The following is a 7,754-nucleotide window of genomic DNA, read 5'->3' on the forward strand; positions in this document are numbered from 1 at the left end:
TTTCATGTGTGCATGCTGACTTTGAGAAAGCCCTTTAGAGCCGCAGGACAGAATAAGAACTTAGAATGTGGTGATATGTGAGCCAGGTGGTGGAAGGTTGTTACCATAATAGGAAGACAACTATGGTATATATATATGACAGAAAATTCAAGTAGCAGGAGGGCCGGTGGCCAACGGCCCTCAGGCTTTGTTGCGGTGGTTGGTATGAATAAAGCCTCTTCTGAAATCAATGATCCTTTGTGAAGAATTTTTTATAGAAAGAGAATTCTTCAACATTTAAACTGAAGAGATACTTTATTAAACATAATAATACAGTAATGACAGCAATATTGTGTGTATTTAACAAACCAGTCAATAAAATTATATGAAATCATGTGAAAACTAACATAATAACTAAACATAATCAGATTACTTTTTGATGTGACAAGTAATGTAATGTAATAAAGTAACATGCATTTCCTTTCGTTCAGTCACTCCGAGTAATGTCAGTGACTGACGAATGGGGTTTCGCTTAGAAGCCTATCAACTTCGAGATCTAGAAAACGCCCAATGGCAGTGCCAATGCCATGTGCATGCGGAATTTGCATAGCGGACTCTGCCCCACCATGTGGGTATATAAGGAAGTACGCTGGCAATGTCGCATTATGTTTCTGCTTCGGAGCCAAGAGTACCTTCTCTTCACTCCCCAAAGCCTTCTGAGACTCTGTCAGCTTCTTCGAGACGAACAGCCTTCCAGTCGGTGTTGGTGTGACAGCGCGTTCCAGTGATCACATACTTCCTGCCTGCTGATCTGTGCAGTGATCTGTTTCCAGCTGGTGTGTGTTTCCCTGGGCGCTTCGGCATCGACTGCAAGGTTTCCTCTCACAAAAGGAGCTCACACGTGGCACATCCTTTTCAGGATGTCTCGCCCGTGTGCTTCTGGGTGCGGTCGGTCTCTCCCGCCTTCTGATGGGCACGCTCATCAGAAGGCTTTCAGCATGCTCAGGCAGCGCTCGTGGATGATTCATGTTCTCACTGCGGGAACATGGCCATCTCGGTGTTACGGTCAAGACTCTGTGAACTCTGTGTTGATGCCGGAGCGAGAGTCCCCTCTGCCACACCCCAATCTGCGGTCTCCACGAGAGGCGGCACTTTGGCTGGTGGCCAGGGTGATCTGAGGGTGACGGTGTGGAATAAAGCTCAGACGCTCATGCCTCGGCCCACACCCCCCTCTCATGCACCGAACCCGGTCTGCGTTCAGGCGAGTACATCAGCACGCTCCCTGGGCCAGGTAATGTCCACAGCTGTGGTCCAGGAGAGACACCTATGGCTCAACCTGGCTGATATGCGTGACGGCGAGTGGACCCGGTTCCTCGGCGCTCCCATATCCCAGGATGGGCTATTCGGCGGAGCGGTTGAGAGCTTCGCCCAACAGTTCTCAGCCAGAAGTAGACTGAGGCTATCAAACATATACTACCCCGGCGGCCAGCTGCTGTCTCCACCCAGCCGCCGGCACAGTCGTCTCAGCCTGCTCGCCGCCGAGGGCGTCCTCCTGCGGTTCCCTCAACCTCTGCACCACCCAAGCAGCAGCCTCCACCGGGACCGAGCAGAGGAAATCGCAGGAAGGCATCCAAGTCTGCTCCAGCCCCGCAGCCCCCAAAGAAACGCCAGGCTAAGTGGCGCTCCTGATGTGGACAGCTCAGGGATGGGCACCCTATTATGGTTAAAGAAAGCCACATCCTCTGCCACATCCACTGCATGAAAACACTGAAATCCGGCACTATCCGGGCATGGTATACTCCTGTGTAATTTGATGTTTACCGGATGTATGTGGGAAAAAGCGGATCAGAGTAACACGGAACAGTATATTTCCAGAAAAACCCGGAAACCTCACGTATGCGGACGTATACAGGAATCCGTGAAATTTCACGGACATATACAGCTGAAACACTGCTGGGTGTGCTAGGACTGAAGACTGTTAGGTGTGAAGAAGACCTTTCATATGTTAATGACTGACACTAGTGCTGGCTGTTCTCAGAGGGAGGGGGGCAGGGGAGGACTTGAGGATTGAGAATTATCTCTGGTCTACTGTAGGCTACAGCAAACAAGCTTTTTACACAGAAAAAAAGAATTCTTAAGGCCCTGAAACACTAAACTGAACTAGCAATGACTAAAGCCGACTGTGGGGTTGGTTCACGTTGCCTGGGTCTGAGCCAAACCATCAGAATGGTGTGTCCCCAGATAGCAAAAAATATCGGCACGGCTTCTTTTTGCCGCCGGCCCTAAGCTGTCGGCTATAGGTGCGTCCCGCTGGCGGTGATGAAACGTTTGCCGCCGAATACGTCACTCCCATTTCTTGCGAGATGCCGCGGCCGACTAGCCGGCGGGCCGCCGGCTTCATTTTCTCTGGCGGTTGCCTCCGCCTAATGGACCGCGGCCGGCTGGCGGCAAGCCGCTGTGAAATACAAGGATTTCTACTCTCAAATTCGACCAGCCACGTTGGCTATGTTTGGCTTGTTGGGAAATAGAGTGGAACTGACAGCATTTTAACTAGTTCTCACATTTGAAGCGATTATAAAATCATAATAGCCTATATGTGAATTATATCAAATATTAGTTTTTTTTGCTCCAAAGCCATTAGGGTTTATAACAGATTCTTGACTCTTGATTCCATGATAAGGTTAGGTTTAGGAAATTACATTTAAATTTTCACTTGATTATTTGCATGTCGAGTGTGTTTAAACAGTGTTGGTCAATTTGACCCATAATGGATGTAATACTTTTTTTTTTTTTAGCATAATAGGAGGGTTAAGAAAGTTTGAAAGTTCATTTTAGGATAACACTTATTTTTGTATTGGCCTTTTTTCTATTTCTTTTTGGACTGACTTTAAAATAGACATGACAAAAAATTAGAACTAACTTCATGACATTTTACTTTGTTTTCAAAACCCATATTTTTCTGAAAAACAAAAATATATTATTAATTATTTAGGAAAAATTCTACATTCATAAGACAAGAATAACTCAAAAGAAGCCCTCTAATATTACCTCTTATAAAGCTGATTTTTACAATATTTGAAACCCTCTCAAACATGAGGTCGCAAAACAAAAAGCTTACAAAAACAGAAACCTGAAAGCTTTTCAATTTCATGTGACTGCCTTAATATTATAAAGTATTTTCTATCTCAGAATTCTTATTTTTATTATTTATTTTATATACAGTGTTACATTTGTTGTTATTCTTTGTTCTACATATTCGGAACTGTACCACAATGCTTTATTATTTTTATTTTTCTCTCATTGTACTTTTTGTATTGTACTTGTCTATACATGTACTAATTTAAATAAAAATACCTCCACCGGCCGAGAGGGGCAGTATACTTAAAAAAGACGGAAGACAAACCGGTAAAACATACAGATTTACCAACAGCGGCCGCTCATCACATGGTTTTAGTATTTGAAGAGAGGAGATCAGAAAATATCCTCGACTACGAGCGTTTAAGTAAGTACATGTTTCCTTTTTGTGTCACACAATATTATGTTCATTTTTGATGTATATACCGGTAGGTTGTTTTAATTAGTTTGTTCAGACACGCACGCTGATATAGTGCACAATACACAGTGTTAGCTAACACGTGCTGTTTCGCCTTTTTTACACACTGAGTTCAAGCATGTTCTACATGTTAAAATGTATCTAGCTACTGTAGGTAAGTTAGCCAAAGCTTTACATCTAGAAAGACTTAAGTTTAACTTTTGGTGTTTTCTAACAAAACAGAATGATGTATATAGGTTATTTAAATTATTTTGTTAGTCCGAACAAGCATGCTGCTAACGTTAGGTCAGTTTTAGCAAGTGTTAGCTAACATGTGCTGTGTTGCTACTGTTCTTCTAGCATTTAAGGTCATTTATGAGTTATTTCTCTGAACTGCTGTACTTATTATGTTTGAGGACAATGCAGTTTACTTGAATCACTACACTGAATGAATACATTTTACTGTTCCACATTTGGCTGACCAGTTTTTCCCCCCACAGCATAGCTACTGTATATTCTGTATTTAACGTTAATGCGGTTTTGTTCACATTTTCTTGCAGATACCTTGACCAGAGCACAATCGGTTATCTTCATCCAAGAGACCTATTGTTGGACAATCGTTTCGGCTTTCAAGGTAAATAAATTGTTAGTCACAATGTCTAGTTACTGGGCTATAAGGAGAAGAATATTGAAAGGAGTTGAGATGGACAAACAGGAAATTGCAGATGTTGGAAACTTTAACAGTATGGAAAATTGTGCCTGTAGTTGTTGATATATATATATATATATATATATATATATATATATATATATATATATATATATAATTAAAATAAAATATTTTTTATGTAGATTTCCAGAATGAGAACCAAGCCCTGAGGGAAAGCAATGCACGAGCAGGTGAGAACATGCACTCTTTCTTAAATTTTACTTTTTTGACTGTGATGTAGGTCCAAAATTACCAAATGCCTTTCATTTTGTAGCTTCGGATGACAGCGGCTCACTTCATGAGCAGGTGAAGCAAGTTGGGACAATGTTGACGACGTTTGCTCGTACTGGGCAATCAGGTACAACTTGCAAACAACACCTGTGGTTGTTGGTTTAATTCCCACTGGGGCCACCTGTACATGTAGTAGACCTAGTTGTAAATGTCATAGTTTAGTAGTTGAGGGACCAGGACTGACTGCTTTATTCTTTTATTCTGTGAACCCCTGTAGGTGCAGATCAGACCCTAATGCTGCGACGTCTTGGAGAGTTTGGCGATGTTGTGCATAGCATGGACAACAAAATGGACACTATGCTGCAACATTTCAGTGCCAATGTGTCTTTTGGAGAGTTATCCCTGCCAGGGGGTCTGTTACTCCCCCTAGACAACCCATTTGGCGTTGCTTGACAACAGTTTGAGGCAGGATAAAGAGCTCCAGTAAGTGTGCTGATTTTGTTTATAATGCTGTAGGGTAATCTAAAAAGTAAAATTTAAGATTGTACACTGCATATTCTACAGTCTGAATCACAGCCTGTCACATTTTTATATTTATGTATGAGAAGCTTCAGAGATATGTAATTTGTAACACTTTTTTGTATTTTCAGCTTCGGTTTTTGGCAATCAAATGTGGGAGGGACCTAAAGACAACCGTGTGGCGAATGCTTTAGAGTATCTTCTCTAATCACCTTTCCATTAATACAACCTGGACGGGTGTAGGGGATAAAGCATGTTTTAGAGACATGTTCCTGAAGACCATTGTTCAAAGTAATATATATATAAATATATAAATTTGTTATATATTTAAGTAGATGTGTGTGGCCTTATGACATTCACATGGAATGACAGATCTGTATTTTCTACAGGAGCCATCCGGAAGAACCCGGCGACCCAGGATGCCACTGATGAGGCGGTCCAGGTTAGCGCTATGCGTTACCTGAAAGGAGCATCTGATCGTGAAGGTGGAAAAAGACGCCGCACAGCTGAGAGGGACCCACAGCCGACCTCTTACACCTAGGCTGACTACTGACACCTGGAACCCTTTCTTTATCCTGCAGTCAGTAACATCAAGACCCCTAAAGAAGCCAGAAGTTTCAGGCTACACTCACCCAATCCACACTGTTCACTGTGGAAATTACTTTTTTTTTATTCCCTGTGACCCTGCCTTGAAGGCAGCTCCTTGGATAGATATGGGATGGCGAGGTTGTTTGTCCTTTATATAGGCGCACAAGAAATCACTGAAGATAAGCCAATTTGCGCTGCCTCATTCTGGAGGTCGGGGAAAACCGGAGAACCCATAGTCAGGCTTGTTATAATGTTCTGTTCTACTACTGTTCTATTCTTCTCCAGAGCTTTACTCTAAATTATTACCATTTATGCTATTGTTAGAAATGGCTTGTTAAATGTGATGTTATACCTCGATTTATTTGGTATCCTGCACATTCTTTGGTACCAAATATCCTCATTATTTGATATAATATTTAATGGTAATTCTTTTCATCCCAGAGCTGACCTATTTGTTATTAACAAATATTGTAAGTGTTATAATTTGCTTGTAAGGCTGTTTTTTTTTTTTTTTAAACCAAAATTTAATTGGAAACATGCAGGTTCTTTAGTAAATGTTTTTTGTTATTTATAGGCCTATTTAAGCTTATTTATTGTCTGTTATATTTAATTTATATTATCTTGTATCATTGACAGTTAATGTACTTTGAAATGTGGAATAAAAATGCCAAATGGGAATTTATCTGGTTTGTTCAATTATTATCCATCATAAACTGCATGTTACAAATATATGAATAATAAATAAATATATATATTATTTATTACACAATAAGCGGAGGCAGATCGTTCGAAAAAAGCGTTTGCCTCCGCCGGGCCGCCTTCTGGTATAAAGGCGGCGGAACGGCGGTTTGCCTGCGGGCCGGCGGCGGTACGAAGGCGGTAGGAAGCCGGCTGCCGCTTTTAAAAAGCGGCTGCCGCCGGCGGTGCGCCGTCAAACATGTTTGCGATTACGCAATTCTGACGCTTCTACAGCCGCCGGATCACCGCCGGTGGTCCGCCGACTCATTGCTATCTGGGTCTGGGCCTTAAAACCCCTGCATGAAAAGAGTCTCTTAATCAAATATTTTTTATAAAAACAGTACAAAATAAAAACCCTGTCTGAACATATACGTTCACAAAAAAATCTGAATATGTAATGAAATAAACAAATAAATGTAATGGAATTAACAAAGGATAATTAACCAAACATTTTAGACTATCCCCAAACAATCTTTGCAAAGTTTTACAAATTGTAGGCAATAATAGAATTAAATAAAAAGGAGATGAAATGTGGAAAATGAAAAAGTTTGTTTTAAAAACACCAAAAACTGATATGCTCAAAATAAAAATATGGAATAAAAAAAGAGCAGGGATTCACTTGCTCAAGAAACACAGAAACACAAGCAGATCTTTCAGCTCTGCAACTGTTAACAAAAAGTGTCACTCCAAGATTCTTAACTTTAACACGCTGCAAAAGAGGGGCGTTTTGAGGTTTGAAATCCACCACTCACAATAGATGTAGGTGCAACCAATAAGGTTACCAATAAAAATAAGGCAACCAATAAAAATAATCCTAATTTTACAGAAAAAAACTTCAGTTTTTTACAGTATTTTCTTGTAATTTTGAATTATGTTTAAAACGATGTAAAATTACAAACAATATCTAAGTAAACAACTTGACTGTTATTTTAAGGATTATATCATTAATGACAAATTACAGTAATTCTCATTTTTTTATACAGGAACATCACTGTATTATTTTTCTGTTTTCATAAATAACAAATTCATGCAAAATTACAAACAATATCTGTAAATTAACAACTGTAATACAATATTTCGCTCATTATATTAAAGGTTTATGTTTATGTCCATACTAACAATTTAACATTATTCTTTGTCATTTTAAAGTAAATCTTATTAGTTTTATATTTACACTGTAAAACTAAAAACCTAAAAAAAACAGCAGCTACAGCTGCAAAACAAAAACCGTAAAATAAATCAAATATCTTAAGTCAAATAAAGTTAAAAAACTTCACAGAAATTTACATTAAACGTTTTAGAGAAAACAGATTTTACAGATTTTTCCTTATTTAAATTAAGATATTTACTTTAATTTTCTGTTTTACAGTGAAGGTGTATTTTTACATTCAAACTGGTTTTACATTCAATTCTGGATACAAATATAACAAAATATATAGCAAACTAAATATCAAACAA

The 7,754-nt window shown here is 39.6% G+C and overlaps 1 long non-coding RNA gene across 1 annotated transcript; it reads left to right on the forward strand.

Annotated features, from left to right (window-relative positions):
• The first annotated feature begins 3,362 nt into the window (after positions 1–3,362).
• Positions 3,363–6,239, forward strand: LOC307122655. The gene is made up of 7 exons (XR_013816074.1): positions 3,363–3,481; positions 4,072–4,145; positions 4,364–4,411; positions 4,495–4,578; positions 4,729–4,934; positions 5,102–5,261; positions 5,360–6,239. It is a non-coding gene; the product is annotated as an uncharacterized lncRNA (long non-coding RNA).
• Positions 6,240–7,754: the final 1,515 nt, after the last annotated feature.

Source organism: Gobio gobio, assembly GCF_949357685.1.
Source record: "Gobio gobio genome assembly, chromosome: 2".
NCBI lineage: Eukaryota > Metazoa > Chordata > Actinopteri > Cypriniformes > Gobionidae > Gobio > Gobio gobio.